The following is a 17,381-nucleotide window of genomic DNA, read 5'->3' as shown; positions in this document are numbered from 1 at the left end:
AAGAGAGACCCCAGGGTACGGGCCCGGGAGCCGACCACCGCGACATCCCTAAAAGGCCAGGCTAAAGACCCGGGTACCGAGTATATCTCCATTCCCCTGGGCGAGTCACTAATATTTAAGCAAATGAAGACAGCAGCACCCTGTATACCCACAGACCTTAGACCCAGCCTGTATTACTGGGAGAGACCCTCTCACAAGAGAAAAAGCAGAAACTTGGATTAAGATGAAAACTGCAAATCATTGATCTGAAAATGAATGAATATGCACACTGAATCAGTGCAATTTTATTAGCTAAAGGTAACCATTATCATAAGTAAAAATCATATTTTGGTGTCCATAGTCTTATGTACTATTGGGGATATCAAATTGAAGATTTCCAGGCAGGAGAGTGAGGGAAAAGGAAAATAATGGTACTATGTGCTGTCTTTATATTTTATTTTCTTCTTTCCTTTTAACAGTTTGATGACTTCAACTCGCACATTGTACACAGCCCAGGCTGAAAAGTGACAGTTTGTTGTGCTTGTTCAGTGGTTGGTGTACAGTGGCAGCATTTAAAAATAATCGGAATATAAAAAGTACACAGGTGATTTTCAGTAGGCTCCTTTCATATGAGGTCTATATCAGGAATTCTCCTACTATCATTTGAGGTCATGTTGTGAGAACACTCAGGCAATGTGTCTGTAGACGGTGACCTTCTCAGGTGGTTTGCGGTATCTTGAAGTCCATTAGTCTTTTTCATGAACAGCATCAAGCTGCTACTTGGCCCAGATATCAATCCGCCATGCAGTAGTGAAATCCCAATATTTAGACGCATATATCTAGTTACAAAGAGACTGGACCACTTCTCTGTGCAGGACCACTATTCTATACTCTGTGTACTGTTTATAAACTCTACTTATGGGAGTTATCATACAAGTGGCATTTATCATCTATCCATTGGTTGATTAGTGTAAGATTGCTGAGGGTCCATCTGATAGGACCCCCAATTATCCTGTAAACTAAGGGTTCTGGCTTCAAACCCAACCACATTCTAAAAAAAAAAATTAGATTGTGTCACATTGGAACAATCAGTGATGACAAGCTCTGTACAGAAGGGTCATGTCTTGGGACTGTCTGGCTTATTTTGGAAAATTTGGGAGGCATAATGCTACCCAACAATCAGTTGGCATTTTACACTGTCATGTCCCATAACTTGGGAGTAATACAGTATTGTATTGTACTGTTGCTCTGTTGCTGTGGCGTTGGTATGAAATAAAATTTGCATTTTAGAAGTTTGTCCTCCCTGTCTGCCTCCCTAGCTCTGATGTCAGTAACCCTCCCTTCTTCTTCTCCAGATAGTGTATGTCAGCCATCTTAAGAAGCGCATGTCTAGCAGCTCTGGTTCAGTATAGTCTTTTTTACCTACTGTAATTGTGCATAACTACAAGAATTCAGCTTGAAAATAAACCTTCTGGAATTTTCATACATGCCTCTGCAGTCGAGTCAAGCTATCTGATGAAATCTCTTTGTGTAAGTACTGGTAGAGATATCCATAGAAACTGAGTCTCAAGCGCCCGACATTCACAGCCTAGTTATGGAGTCAGAATATATACTTTAAAAAGTCTTGTGACATGCAGAAGTAGTGCTGTGGCAGAGTGTGACATGCAGAAGTAGTGCTGTTGCAGAGTGTGACATGCAGAAGTAGTGCTGTTGCTTTAAAAGCATTCAGCAACTATTAGAAGTAACACAAGCACGGGATTAATGAAGTGTTGTGCTCCAGAAGCATCCAGCAACTAGAGGGGTTAACCCAGTCACAGCAGAAGGGGAGTGTTTTAGCAGAGCCCCAGGGGGATTGTGGGGAAGTTGTTTACTGTCTGGCCAGAGCGGAAGCGAAAGGTGGCTTATGATCTGTATCTCACAGAAGTCAAGGGAACAGAATTCCGGTCAGGAGGGAAGCTAAACAAAGGTCAGTTCGACTCCCTGAGTTAACAGTGCAGAGTATTATCTGCCAGGAAGATAAGGACTGGGAGGAAGCCTGTCATAGAGATCATCTCCCTCATCAAACCCCCCCCCCCCTCCATCTCCTTGCAGGATAAAGAATGCTGTGTAGTATTCAGTCCTTGTGAAGGAAAAGCCTGTGGTTGTGTATGCATTAAAACTGTGCTGTACTGTGCTACCGGATAATAGACTGTGTACTGCTGTGCTGCAAAGGAGACTGTACTGTTATTACTGGAGCCAGTTGCTCAAAGTGACATTTGCATTGCACTGGCCGTGCCTCAATAAATGTTACTGTTCTACCGTTTATGAAGACTCTTGTCAGATGTGTCTGGTCAGCAACTGAATCTATTGTGTGCCTGAGAGAAGCTGCAGCCTATGGTCACCCCGAGTAACGGTTCCCCCAGGATTCCAACGAATTCGTGTAACCGGTCTTGCCCCTATCTGAACTTAGGCGGCGTGCGTGTAACAGTCTGCCTGACCTAATAATATAATTCTTAGTTGTGCAAGTTTTCAAAAGAAAAAAAGTACCAGTGGTGTTTCTGATGCTCAAAATAGAGGGCAGTATGCATGACATTTAACTGGGCACCCAGCATCTCCCAGTGAACACCACTTTAAACTGTATTGGCATCAACATGGTGACATCACTGTTGTATCTCATGTTAGACCAGGGATCAATGGACTCCCTACCCAGCCACTCTCTGTCCTGTATTCCACCAGCTGCTATAGGCTTTTGGCCTACAAGATGGCACCGATTGGGCGCCGGCAGTGGAATGACTTCACCTATGCCAGCCTGCTCTGTAGGCAGTGATGAGGAGGACTTGGTCGCTTGGACTATGTGAGTATACGCTTTATTTTTTTTCTTGGGGGTGGCATTGTTACTTTTGGAGGAAGCACTCAAGGGATATCATTACTTTTTAAGGAGACACTAAGATGGCATTAATACCTTCTAAAGGGGGCACTCAAAGGGCTTTACTACCAGGTTAGTCGGCACAATATTTGTTTTGCATTGGGCGCTGGCAACTAAGCGGCTCATTTCTGTTGATTTTTTTGGGCTGTCATGTGAATGTAACTACAATAACTAGTTTAACTTTGACAAAACTTTGTCCAGATACTCTGACCTTATGATGGCTTGCTCTGTAGCAATATAACCAAGGTAACTTTCTGGTTTGTATCGGTCCTTGTGGACTCTATTGTGTACCCCACCCTTGAACCGATATGCATGGAGCACATAAAAATAAGTAACCAAATAAGAAACCACTTCTTCAACAAGTCACGTAGTGTATAAAATAAGATTTATTTGCTCTTTTTTTGCAGATCTTTATACATTTGTACATATTCTTCATGCTTAAGACCAGTCTTCAATATTCAAGTCATGTCCAATAATACACAAGCAGCTTTAGTGTATAAAATATTTTATTACTATCATAAATAAAATTAAACTTTTTTTTTTTTCCAATATTTTTTTTTTTTTTTGTAACAAATGTTCATTGTGCTTCTTTAAAAATATCAGCATGGAAATTTTAGACATAAACACGCGTGAACCTCCAGAAACAGGTAACAGAACAGATGATCCACATATCCAGGGAGCTCATGTTCAGAACACAGTAGTCAAACCACACCTCACAATCTCTTTATAATATCCCCTGGAGAATAATGCACTGTGACAGATGTTTGGTGGTCTTCACAAAAGGTGACTGACGCACGTGAAATAGTCAAGAACAAAAAACAAGTGGTTGTGTCATTATGGCTAAATCGACGTATCACACAGCGTAACGAGATTACATTGAAAAGTACATTCAGTATGATATCACTCATCCAGCACTGCTCTTCTTGAAATTATCTTTTGCACTCATTGACATCGACAGTGCGATAAAGCTCAGCCCTGGACATAACATAAGAGCCTGTTTTCTTAAAGTGGTTTAGAAATCCAACTTGGGGAATTCTTAATTCTTAGTATCTGGAACCCAAAAGATCAGCTCCAAAGTGCAACTTTGGATCAGGAGGATTGGACAATACATTTATTTAACTATGAGCTATGTAATACCTAATCCCTCCTGCGGAGGCACTGCAGAAAAATAGAACGTTTCCTGACAAATTCAACAATAGATTAAAGCCAAAATACTAGAGTCCAAGAGTCCGTAAACCATCTGATTGACAAATATATGAGACCCATTTGGGGATTGTTCACAACCCCTTTGAAACTCAATACTACATCCTTTTCTAGCTCCATGGCATTATTATGTTGTTTACAATCACTTTTTGCATTTGCTCATTTGATGTTTTGCTAAATATCTCTTAGTGACGGTAACATAAAGGGTAAGACAATGGTGTAAGGTAAACCATGTCCTTTGACCACTTTAAACAAGAGCCTTGTAGGGAATAATGGTCAATACATCATTAAAGGATATGTGCAAGAACTAATGTCTTGATTTATTGCCTCAATGCATCCCAAAAAAAATATTAGGCATCTTTACAAGAAGCTGTCATAAAAAATACAAATATTTCTGTTTTATATCTTGGAAAAAACAAGACATTAAGTTCAACTTTTCTTAGATCAATTATATTTCATTCAATGCAACATTTTTAATAGCCCCCCGAAGTCATTTATCATTAGACAAGCACCACATACTTGGTTAAAGAAGCACTCCCATTATTATTTGTCCTCAAAATGTTTAAATGCTAGTGTAGTGTCAGTGTGTTAATATACTCACCTATTGCCGTCTTCTCCGGTATCCTGCGCCACTCCACTCCTCTTCTGAGTGACGTCACCGCTCTTCAGAGTCTCTGGGTCACACTGGACTTTGTATGTGACACTGGAAGTGGCTTTTAAAAAGTAAACCCATGGAGTGTCAGAACGAAGCCCCATAGTCTTACATTGTAAAACAGGCTTCCGGCTCACACCCAAAGCGCAGTGTGACCCGGAGAGTCTGAAGAGCGGTGACGTTACTCAGAAGAGAAGAGGAGTGGAGTGGTGCAGGATACCGGAGATGACTGCAATAGGTGAGTATATTAACACACTGACACTGCACTAACATTAACACAGGTTTAAGGGATAAAAAGTTACCATAATTAGAGTCCTTCTTTAAAATTTGCAGCTTTTACTACTTCTTGTGGTAGGGCATTCCATAACCTCAAAGAAAGAATGCTCCGGCTCAACAAATGTATATTAAAATGTCTTAAAAATATTTAAAACTGGTTCAGCTAATCCATAAAAAATCCAAACCACCAACACGTTTCTTGCATCAAGTGCCCTCACTCATGGTGGCATTTGATGCCAGAAACTTTGGTCATATGCATTTTTTTATGAATTTGCTGTATCTGATTTATATACATTTGTTGAGCCGGACCATTCCTTATTTGGATTTACAAGGCGCACTAGGATTCTGGTAAGGTGACAAACCCCGAAAATCTACCTATGGTGAGCTGGCTATTTTCACCTTTACAAACCTATTCCATAGCTCGGCTACACTAACTGTAAAGAACCCTTTCTTATATTGTCTATAACACTTTTCTTCAACGTGTAAATAATGTTTCCTGGTCTTTCACAGTTATTGTTTTCATTTGCTGTTACTGTAATACACTGTTTTTTCTACCCCCCCCACCCTCACCCCAAAAAAACAACATTAAAAAGCTACATGTGAAGAAGGCCATGTATTGACAATAGCTTGAGTATAATACAATAATCTTTAATAAAAAGACTTCTCCAGCGCTGCACCTTTTCCCTGGATATCACTGCTTAACTTTTTTAAATTCATACATGCTTTACAACTCATGCATCATAGATCGACATCTACTATTTAAATCCCACATTTCATTCCCATTAAAGCTTAGGGAAGTAAAAATAAGTATTAGTTTGTCCCAAGTAGGAATTCTGGACAATCCCTACCGGTAGCGTAAATTGAAGCTTGTGTGTCCCAATGCAAAATTTCCAATGGGACCCCCAACTAAAACTGGTCTTTAATATACCAACAGTGGAATTCCCTTAAGGGAAAAATGAAAGAAGATAGCGCTTTCTGAGCACAGTCAGTTTCAAAAAGAGATATTAAAATCAAAAACAGGGAATTTGCTCTCCTGATGAAGTTGTGGATATTTGGGCACAACTCCTAAAACTGCATGAAATAAATCAAATAGGTGCAGCCGACCCTGTGTGCTGATGGAAATTCTTCCAAGGGAGTTCCGTTACTGCGTAATAAGGGTAGAGATACCAAGATACCCGACACACCTGAAGAAGGCTGGATACAGCCGAAACGCGTTGTGTTTATTAATATAATTGTCTTTTTTCTTAATTTTATTTTATTCTTCTGGTACTTTTTTGGTAATTGTTCCATTTGAATACATCTGCTATCGTGTGAGCACCCTTCACCTGGTATCTCCATCCTTCTTGCAGGTCTTTAATAGTAATAGTCTTTTCATATGAGGCAAAAGGGCCATTGGGGTCCCCCTCTTCTCCAGGGTCCAGGAGTGATTTCAACCCCTGCAACTATTATACGAGTTACGCCCCAGATCCCTACATAGAGTGGAGACAAACTGGTGATCAACTGATTGCTGCAGGTCTTGCTTTTATGAACCCATGCAACTAACTGAATAAGCTTCATGGGGTCACTCATTTCCTTTTGGGCATAGCCATAACTAGTATTACATGGGGCCCATTTGAACGCATGGTCGCTGAGCCCACTAGAGTGAGAGTCCTTTGTGGATTGTTTCCACCCATTAGCAAAAGGGATGAGAGCAACCAGGGTTTGGGCCTTTTCTGTTTAAGGGTCTATTAGTGTCATCTAATGCCCAACCTTCCATTATCCCAATGCCCACCCTTTCATGAACGTAATGCCCACCCCTTCATGATCGTAATGCCCACCCCTTCATGATCGTAATGCCCACCCCTTCATAATCCCAATGCCCACCTCTTCATAATCCCAATGCCCACCTCTTCATGATCCCAATGCCCACCCTTTCATGATCCCAATGCCCACCATTTCATGATCCCAATGCCCACCCCTTCATGATCGTAATGCCCACCCCTTTATGATCCCAATGCCCACCCCTTCATGATTCCAAGGCCCACCCCTTCATGATCCCAATGCCCACCCCTTTATGATCCCAATGCCCATCTCCTCATGATCCCAATGTCCACCCCTTCATGATCCCAATGCACACCCCTTCATGATCCGAATGCCCACCCATTTCAAGATCCCAATGCCCACCCATTTCAAGATCCCAAAGCCCACCCCTCCATACTCTTTATAATGTATCAGTAGAAAATAAAGCATTGGTTCATCTGGACCTGGAATTTGCGACGCAAGGCTAAAGAGTGACTTTCATTATAATAATGTCTAGTTATTTTATTTATTAATCTATTTATTTTTATTATTAAATGTGTTTTCTTATAAGGTTTATGATAAGAAACCGTTATCTATTCCCATAATATTGTGGGACTTGCTTGGTACCCAGAAGTACTCGTTTTTTTTAATTTTATTTTCTACTGTTTGGTTATTTCATTATATTTGACTAAAGAAGCTAGAAACATATAATATAGACATAAGCCACAAGCTATAACCAGTTATGTCGACTGAATTGATGTTGTCTCAGCTTTAAAACAACATAATTCTATCTCAACTATCAACCTAGAAAAATAAAATTATCAGTAGATGAAATTACTTTTCGCGCGGCATCATTTTTTAAAGGATTTTGACATTCTTTTTTTCTTCTTCTCCTAAAGAACTTCTTTTACTCCAGGCAGCGACTGTAAATTGTGAGAATGTGTTTCAAGAACTCAATGGATGAATCACAGACTTGAACCCATCACTCACCACGAATCTTAAGGCAAAATACTGCATTTTTATTGCAAAAGTCTTTCTGGTGAGATTTATGTAGGTTTCTGAGAGTGTCACGATGCGAGACTCAGAGCTGCTAAAAAAAGATTGCAGATTTTAATTGATGGGTCTAGGGGATTTTTATGATTATATTCAAAGTATTCTGTAATTTAGAAGCAAATTAATGAAATTTGCCAAAAGTAGGAAAATCAATTTTCGAGTGGCGATAATCAACAGCACTGGAATAGTTAGGCTCCTGTACATGGTGAATATAGTCCAATATTTCCTCTGGATATCAGTATAGGGCCACGTTCACACGTTCAGTATTTGGTCAGTATTTTACATCAGTATTTGTAAGCCAAAATCAGGAGTGGGTGAAAAATACAGAAGTGGTGACGTGTTTCTATTATAGTTTTTCCTCTGATTGTTCCACTCCTGGTTTTGGTTTTCAAATACTGATGTAAAATACTGACCAAATACTGAACATGTGTATGTGCCTTTATCAAAAGGATTAATTGTATTTAGGATTGGAACATCAACACCCCCGCTTACTGACTGATGCACAAAGGGGTCCTTTCTGAGAAAGAGCCTAAATAAATAAGGTCCTAAAAAACTTTCTTTTGATGCTGGTGAAACCTGATTTATTTTAATGTCAAGTGGCAGCTGGTAAATGTAGTGGAAGTGTAATTATGCTTCTGATATTTTATGAAAGTCAAAGTCCACCTTATAGACCATTTGGATTTTTTTTTCTAACTAAATACATTCACAATTCTGTTCTGATTAAAGGAAACCTGACAGCTGATATTCTGCCCGATCCACAGGCAGCGTGTATCAGGCACTGGATGTGTGATTTCAGACAGCTATATTTGACTCTGAAATGCTGCGATGCCACATGGATTACTAGTCAGAAAGGTTGGTCCTTGGCGGCTAGTAATGAGGAGATAATTTGCATATTCCCACTGCATTTTGGGATAAGTGAAGAGTCTCCGCGAGCTCAAAGAACACTGGATTTTGGCCGTTGGAGCTGAAAGGAGGACATCGGTAAGCGTTTTTCACTGTTTTCATTGCACATTAACAATAAGAACATGGAAGAGTCCAGGAGCCATTTGGTGAGCTGCATATCCTGATACATGTTCACAGACTTGCCAGTGGAAAAGCCAAACTTCACATGCCAGAAATGCAAGCTTGTGTCCCTGTTGGAGGAAAAGTTGCGAAATCTAGAAGAGAGGTTAACTACCTTGAAAATCATTAAGGAAGGTGAAGAGTTCTTAGACAGAGCAGAATTATCTCTTCATGATACAGAAAGAGAAGAAATTCGAACTGCACCTGACGAAACAGAGGAATGGAAGCATGTGACCCACAGAAGCAGGAGGATCGAGAGGCAGTCAGCACCCATACTGCTCAGGAACCAGTACCAGGCTCTCACGCAGGAGAACCATGAAGAAATACAGCAAGATAAGACTTTGCCCACAATGAAGAACCTTGTAAGCCCTCAGAATCCTCCTGGATGGAGAAAGAGAAAATGGAGAGTGGTGGTCATGGGGGATTCCCTGTTGAGAGGAACAAAGGCTGCTATCTGCAGACCAGACATAACCTCAAGAGATATGTGCTGTCTTCCAGGAGCAAAAATTAAAGATGTGTCTGACAGGATATCAAGACTCTTCAGACCTACAGATCACTACCCATTCCTGCTAATAGATGTGGGGACAAATGACACCGCAAGAAAGGACCTGGAAACCATCTGCAGTGACTTTGAAGACTTAGGCAAGAAAGTGAAAGAACTGAGAGCGCAGGTGGTCTTCTCATCCATCCTCCCAGTGGATGGCCATGGAACAATGAGGTGGAATAAGATTCTACAGGTGAACAACTGGCTACGTCGATGGTGCCATCAACAAGGATTTGGATTTCTGGATCACGGAATGAATTACCTATACGATGGACTACTTGCTAGAGATGGGGTGCACCTTACGAAGACTGGAAAACATGTATTTGGAAGTTGCCTTGCTACACTCATCAGGAGAGCTTTAAACTAGAACAATGTGGGAAGGGAAGCAAAAGGCCAGAAAAAGATATACAGTTGACAAATACTATTGAGATCTCTGCTACTGGAAGTGGAAAGAAAGAACAAAGAACAAAAACATCTAAATAATAAAAATATGGGAGGAAGAGAAACCAATCACAAACTAAAATGTTTTTATACAAATGTACATAGCATGGGCAACAAACAAGGAGAATTGGAACTACTAACGCAGGAAAAGAGATATGATGTAATTGGAATCACTGAAACTTGGTGGGACGATACACATGATTGGAATACAAGGCTAAAAGGATACAACTTATTTGTAAGAAACAGACTTGATAAACGAGGAGGAGGTGTCGCATTGTATGTTAGAAAAGCGTATATCTGCACAGAGATTGAAGCTTCAGAGACTGGGAGTTCTGTGGAAACTGTTTGGGTAAGAACAAGGAGAGAACAACGGAAAGGACACCATTGTAGGCATTTACTACAGGCCACCTGGGCAAGCTGAAGATATGGAGGAACTCTTTATGTATCAAATGACCAAGTTCTCAAAAAAATATGACGCAGTAGTCATGGGAGATTTCAACTATCCAGACATTTGTTGGGAATCTCTCTCAAGTAAAACTAACAGGTCAAGCAAATTCTTATCCTCTCTTGCTGACAACTTTATCTTCCAAAAGGTAGGGGAGAAAACAAGGGGATCAGCTACTTTGGATCTAATCCTTATAAACAGGGAGGAAATGGTTGAGGATGTAAGGGTGGCTGGGACCCTAGGAGGCAGCGATCATGCTATTATAGAATTCTGGATAACTAGAGGAGGAAGACATGTGAAGACTCAAGCTTCAAGGTTAGATTTCAGAAAGGCAAAAAGAGAATAGGAGGGATCCAATGGCTGGATGTCCTTAAGGACAAAAATGTCCAGGAAGGATGGAAAATTTTTAAAAATGAGATTCTCAAAGCACAATCATTAACAATCCCGAAAAGTAGGAAGAATGGGAAGCATTTAAGGAAACCAGGATGGATGAACACAGAACTTAAACATTTCTTTCTTTCTTTTTAGCATGTGTTTATCAAATGGAAAGAGGGAGGCATATCTAAAGAAGATTATAATGCAGTCTGCAGAACCTGTAGGGCATGTATCAGGTTAGCTAAAGCTGACAATGAATTAAGGCTTGCAAGAGATGTCAAAAGCAATAAAAAAGGATTTTGGGGGTATGTCAAAAGTAAAAGAAAAGTCAAAGATGCTACAGGATTTTTACAGGATGAAAATGGTGAAATGGTAAGTACGGATGTTGAGAAGGCCGAACTTTTTAATTCATATTTTGCATCAGTTTTCTCTCAGAAAGAAAATGTAACATCAACTGATCTTCACTGTCCTATTAAAGGAATAGAGGAATCCAAGTTATCTGTAAACAGAAAGATTGTGAGGGAATATTTAGCTAACATAAATGAGTTCAAGTCTCCAGGTCCAGATGAATTACACCCCAGAGTACTGAAGGAGATCATAGAAGAAATTTTGAAACCACTCTCCATAATCTTTGAAAATTCTTGGAGAACAGGAGAAGTCCCAGAAGACTGGAGAAGAGCAAATGTTTCTCCTATCTTCAAAAAGGGGAAGAAGGTGGACCCAGGGAACTATAGGCCGGTGAGTCTGACTTCTACACCAGGAAAGATCTTTGAACAAATTATTAAACAACATGTATGTAAGTGTGGCACCCTGCTGTTCACAGGCACCACAGGACCCAAAAGAGTGCATGGATGGACTTCTCCACAAGAGGCCCTCATTACATGCAGACACCTCCACTCTTCCACCTTAAACCGCCAGAGGGAGCCCTGTTAGGGATATATATATATATATATATATATATATATATATGGAGGGTGGAGTTAGGCAGTCAGTCAGAGAGAGAGAGAGTTCAGAGAGTGTGCTGCCACTGAGAGCAGTGAAGACGCAGCACGTCTGCTGCTGGACTGCGGGCCCCGAGTGTGGCTGAAGGCAGTAAGGAGAGGAGAGAGGAGTTGAGGGGGCAGAGGAGCATCATAGGCTGACCCCAAGACACAAACCAGACACCGGGTCCGCGCCTACAGGGTCCTCTATACCCAGTAAGGACTACCAGCTTACCAGGAGGCTTCCAGAACCCTGGTCATCCTGAAGCTACCAGCAATAACCGGACTAGGAACCACGAAGGCCCCGGCATCCAGGGATAGTCGTTGCCAAAGAAAGGTCCTACTACCAAGCGGTCAGGTGAGAGAGCAGCACAACACAGAAGCTAGGCCAAGTTACAGGCTGGCTAGAAGCTTAGAGAGAGGGAGACACGGATCAGGAGGCCTTATACCTGCTCACTGGGGAGAAGTCCTGAAGTGCACCCTTCCTAGCAAGTACCCTGGACCATACCTGCCGTTACTCCAGTAAAGGTACTGAAGCGAACCCCCTGTGTGCGTGTCCGTCATTCCCCTTGACCTGGCTATCTTTCACCGGCATCCCCTTCCATCAACTCTGCCCCGGGGGTCCTCTCCACCTGTGGGGAGCAGAAACATCCCAGCTGCCATTTCATCACCCCCGGAGGTCTGCAGCAGCGCCGGTAACCATTACCGGAAACCACAGGTGGCGTCACAAAACAAACTATACACTAAAAACCCCTTTTTCAAGAGAGACCCCAGAGTACGGGCCCGGAGCCGACTGCCGTGACATCCTATGCAAGGTAAAAGGCCCGGGTACCGAGTCCCCTATATCCCCCTGGGTGACACAGAAGTACCTGGATAAGAATGAAGTGATTAACCAGAGTCAGCATGGGTTTGTAACTAACAAGTCATGTCAAACTAACTTAATTTCCTTCTATGACAGAATCACTGACTGGATGGATCAGGGAAATGCTGTAGATATAGTATATCTTGACTTCAGCAAAGCATTTGACAAAGTATCTCACACAATCCTTATTGAAAAAATGACCAAGTATGGAATGGACAAAGCAACTGTTAGGTGGATTCATAACTGGCTTAGTGATCGGACTCAAAGAGTGGTCGTAAATGGCTTCACATCCAGTTGGCTGAATGTCTCAAGTGGGGTACCACAGGGCTCTGTCCTGGGACCTGTATTGTTCAACATCTTTATCAATGATTTAGATGAAGGAATTGAGGGTAAACTGATTAAATTTGCTGATGACACAAAGCTAGGAGGGATAGCTAACATTAGAGAAGAGAGAGAGAGGATTCAAAAAGATCTAAACAAACTGGAGCAGTGAGCAGCAACTATCAGAATGGTTTATAACAGGGAAAAATGCAAAGTACTACATCTGGGCAATAAAAATGAAAAAAGCATATACAGAATGGGAGGACTAGAGCTAAGAAACAGTACATGTGAAAAAGACTTAGGTATACTAATAGATCATAGACTGAACATGAGTCAACAGTGTGATGCAGCAGCAAAAAAGGCAAATACAATTCTGGGATGTATTAACAGAAGCATACAGTCTAGATCACGTGAAGTCATTATCGCACTTTACTCCTCTTTGGTCAGACCTCATCTGGAATACTGTGTCCAGTTTTGGGCACCACATTTTAAAAAAGACATTGACAAACTGGAGCAAGTTCAGAGAAGAGAGACCAGAATGGTGACCGGTCTGCAAACCATGTCCTTTGAGGAACGGTTACAGGATTTGGGAATGTTTAGCTTGCAAAAAAGAAGCCTGAGAGGAGACTTAATAGCTGTCTTCAAATATCTCAAGGGCTGTCACATTGTAGAAGGATCATATTTATTCTCATTTGCACAAGGAAAGACTAGAAGCAATGGGATGAAACTGAATGGGAGGAGACACAGATTAGATATTAGAAAAAACTTTTTAACAGTTAGGGTGATCAATGAGTGGAACACGCTGCAACCAGAGGTGGTGAGTTCCCCTTCAATGGACGTCTTCAAACAGAGGCTGGACAGACATCTGTCTGAGATGATTTAGTGAATCCTGCTTTGAGCAGGGGATTGGACAAGATGACCCAGGAGGTCCCTTCCAACTCTACCATTCTATGATTCTATTCTATGATTCTATGACTTCTCCCCACCCACTGCCTGTGACTCACAGGTCTTTTCCTACACATGCACACAGGGAGAGATCTGTCACTCAAAGGGAGTGGGTGGGGAGAAGCCGCTGGGGATCCACCCGTGTGATTAATTTCCCACATGGTTTTTAAAGTATGCACTGTTTTCAGAGATAACCAGTGTTTTACAGTCAGACATACAGTTACATACACTATATATAAAGACACATATTCATGTTTTTCTCAATATCTGACATGAAATCAGAATAAACCTTTGCCGTCAAATAGGATTACCATAATTTTTAATATTTGCCAAATGCCAGAATAATGAGAGAGCGAGAATTTTTTAAGGCATTTTTATTACTTACTGCAAAGTCAAAAGTTTACATACACTAAGATTACTATGCCTTTAGACAATTCTGGACTGCCCATATGATGTCATGTGTTTGGAAGCTTCTGATAGTTTTTTTGGCAACATCTCAGTTAATTAGAATCACACCTGTGGATGTATTTTAATGCACACCTGAAACACACTGATTCTTTGTGTAGCATCATGGGAAAGTCTAAAGAAATCAGCCAAGATATCAGGAAGAGAATTATGGACTTGCACAAGTCTGGATCATCCTTGGGTACAATTTAAAGATACCTGAAGGTGCCTCGTTCATCTGTACAAACTATTATACGCGAGTACAAACAAGATGGGAATGTCCAGCCATCATACTGCTCAGGAAGGAGACGGGTTCTGTGTCCCAGAGATGAACGTGCTTTGGTCCGACATGTGCATATCAACCCAAGGACAAAAGCAAAATACCTTGTGAAGATGATGGCGGAAGCTTGTAAGATTGTGTCAATATCCACAGTGAAACGAGTAATGTATCAACACAGGAAGGAGCCATTACTCCAAAAGAAACATAAAAAAGCCAGATTAATGTTTGCAAATGCACACAGGAACAAAGACCTTAATTTTTGGAGACATGTCCTGTGGTCTAATGAAACTAAAATTTAACTTTTTGGGCATAATGACCATCGTTACGTTTGGAGGAAAAAAGGAAGAAGCTTGGAAGCCTAAGAACACCATCCCAACTGTGAAACACGGGGGTGGCAGCATCATTTGTGGGGTTGTTTTGCGGCAGGTGTGACTTGTGTACTTCACAAAATAGATGGCATCATGAGAAAAGAAGATTATGTGGCAATACTGAAGCAACATCTCAAGACATCAGCCAGGAAGTTAAAGCTTGCGCGGAAATGGGTCTTCCAAATGGACAATGACCGGAAGCTACTGCCAAAATGGTAACAAAGTGGCTTATGGATAACAAAGTCAATGTTTTGGAGTGGCCATCACAAAGCCCTGATCTCAATCCTATTGAAAATTTATGGGCAAAGCTGAAAAGGCTGCGAACAAGGCGACCTACAAACCTGGATCAGTTACACCAGTTTTGTCAGGAGGAATGGGCTCAAATTCCGACCAACTATTGTGAGAAGCTTCTGGAAGGATATCCCAAACGTTTCACCCAAGTCATTTAGTTTAAGGGCAATGGTACCAAATACTAATGAAATGTATGTAAACTCTTGACTTTGCAGTAAGTAATAAAAATGCCTTAAAACATTCTTTCTCTCTCTCATTATTCTGGCATTTGGCAAATATAAAAAATGATGGTAATCCTAATTGACCTAAAATGGGAAAGGTTTATTCTGATTTCATGTCATATTTTGAGAAAAACATGAATGTGTCTTTTTATATAGTGTATGTAAACTTCTGGTTTCAACTGTACCTAACTGAGATCATACACTCCAATGCCCGATACATGCTGCCTGTGGATGAAGCTGCATGTGTCAGCTGTCAGGTTCCCTTTAATTTCTTAATGGTTTATAACAGTCAGAGCTTTCTGTTGGGTTAGTCAGGATTAGGAGCTCTGTATCAGAAAAAAGTCAACCTCAGATTGCTATAGAGATATACACTGCTCAAAAAAATAAAGGGAACACTCAAATAACACATCCTAGATCTGAATGAATGAAATATTCTCATTGAATACTTTGTTCTGTACAAAGTTGAATGTGCTGACAACAAAATCACACAAAAATCATCAATGGAAATCAAATTTATTAACCAGTGGAGGCCTGGATTTGGAGTCACCCCCAAAATTAAAGTGGAAAAACACACTACAGGCTGATCCAACTTTGATGTAATGTCCTTAAAACCAGTCAAAATGAGGCTCAGTATTGTGTGTGGCCTCCACGTGCCTGTATGACCTCCCTACAACGCCTGGGCATGCTCCTGATGAGGTTGCGGATGGTCTCCTGTGGGATCTCCTCCCAAGCCTGGACTAAAGCATCCGCCAACTCCTGGACAGTCTGTGGTGCAACGTGACGTTGGTGGATTGAGCGAGACATGATGTCCCAGGTGTGCTCAATCGGATTCAGTTCTGGGGAACGGACGGGCCAGTCCATAGCTTCAATGCCTTCATCTTGCACCGTTGCACCACAGACTGTCCAGGAGTTGGCGGATGCTTTAGTCCAGGCCTGGGAGGAGATCCCACAGGAGATCGTCCGCAACCTCATCAGGAGCATGCCCAGGCATTGTAGGGAGGTCATACAGTTGGATCAGCCTGTAGTGTGTTTTTCCACTTGAATTTTGGGGGTGACTCCAAATCCAGGCCTCCATTGGTTAATAAATTTGATTTCCATTGATGATTTTAACCCTTTAGTGTATTAACTCTTTGAGGACTAAAGAACATATTTGTTCCATAGTTTTAAAGAGAAACCAACTGTATGTTGCTGAATAGGTTAAAAGGAATCTGTTACATGGACATCATGGAAAAGTGCATGTGAAGCTGAACAGATTCATTAATTGCTTTAAGGGAAAAGATTCAGTATAACATTCCTACTTTTTAGCAGTCCAGTGGGCGGACCTATATGGTGTTGACTGCTATCAATCACTGATTAGGACTTCCCACTGGACTCACAGCTGTCAATCACCTCCTAAGCATGCAAACATCACCTCTGAGGCCAATGATTGGCCGTAACAATCTATTAAATAGTGGATTGCATAATACTTCTGGTACCTGCGGAGACTGCTAGAGTGGTGGAGGATTTAAGGGGTAAGTAATGCCTATTTCTTTATTTTATAATATTATATTCTCTTTGCCTGCTCTTTGGAAAACTTCTATAAGTTCTGATAGACATACGTAAAATTGAATTTCTAATTGTGTGGCGCCCCTGAGGGTTCGACCGCCACAGGGATGCTGCACTTCTCTAATGGAGTGTAGTGTTCCTCCTCTGAGGTAAGAACAGTGTGATAGTCGTGACCCAACCTTTGCATCCAACACCACATTTCTCCACCAGAGGGGGCTAGTATGCACTAGGTGCTGCTCCCCTGGTTACAGGGAGACTGGGGAACCAAGAGTGAGGGGAACCAGTTAGTGGGTGAGGGTGGAGGACTTACAAGTTAGTTACACTGTAAAATTCATATTTAATAAAAAAAAACATCTTGGTTCTTCTGTGCTGTCAAATACTGTGTGTAACTGTGACCGCCCTCCCAGAGC

This window comes from Phyllobates terribilis, unplaced genomic scaffold (assembly GCF_046119375.1).
Source record: "Phyllobates terribilis strain yellow unplaced genomic scaffold, ASM4611937v1 Scaffold_3__8_contigs__length_932513732, whole genome shotgun sequence".
In the NCBI taxonomy this organism is placed as follows: domain Eukaryota; kingdom Metazoa; phylum Chordata; class Amphibia; order Anura; family Dendrobatidae; genus Phyllobates; species Phyllobates terribilis.
Note: the sequence above shows the minus strand (reverse complement) of the source record.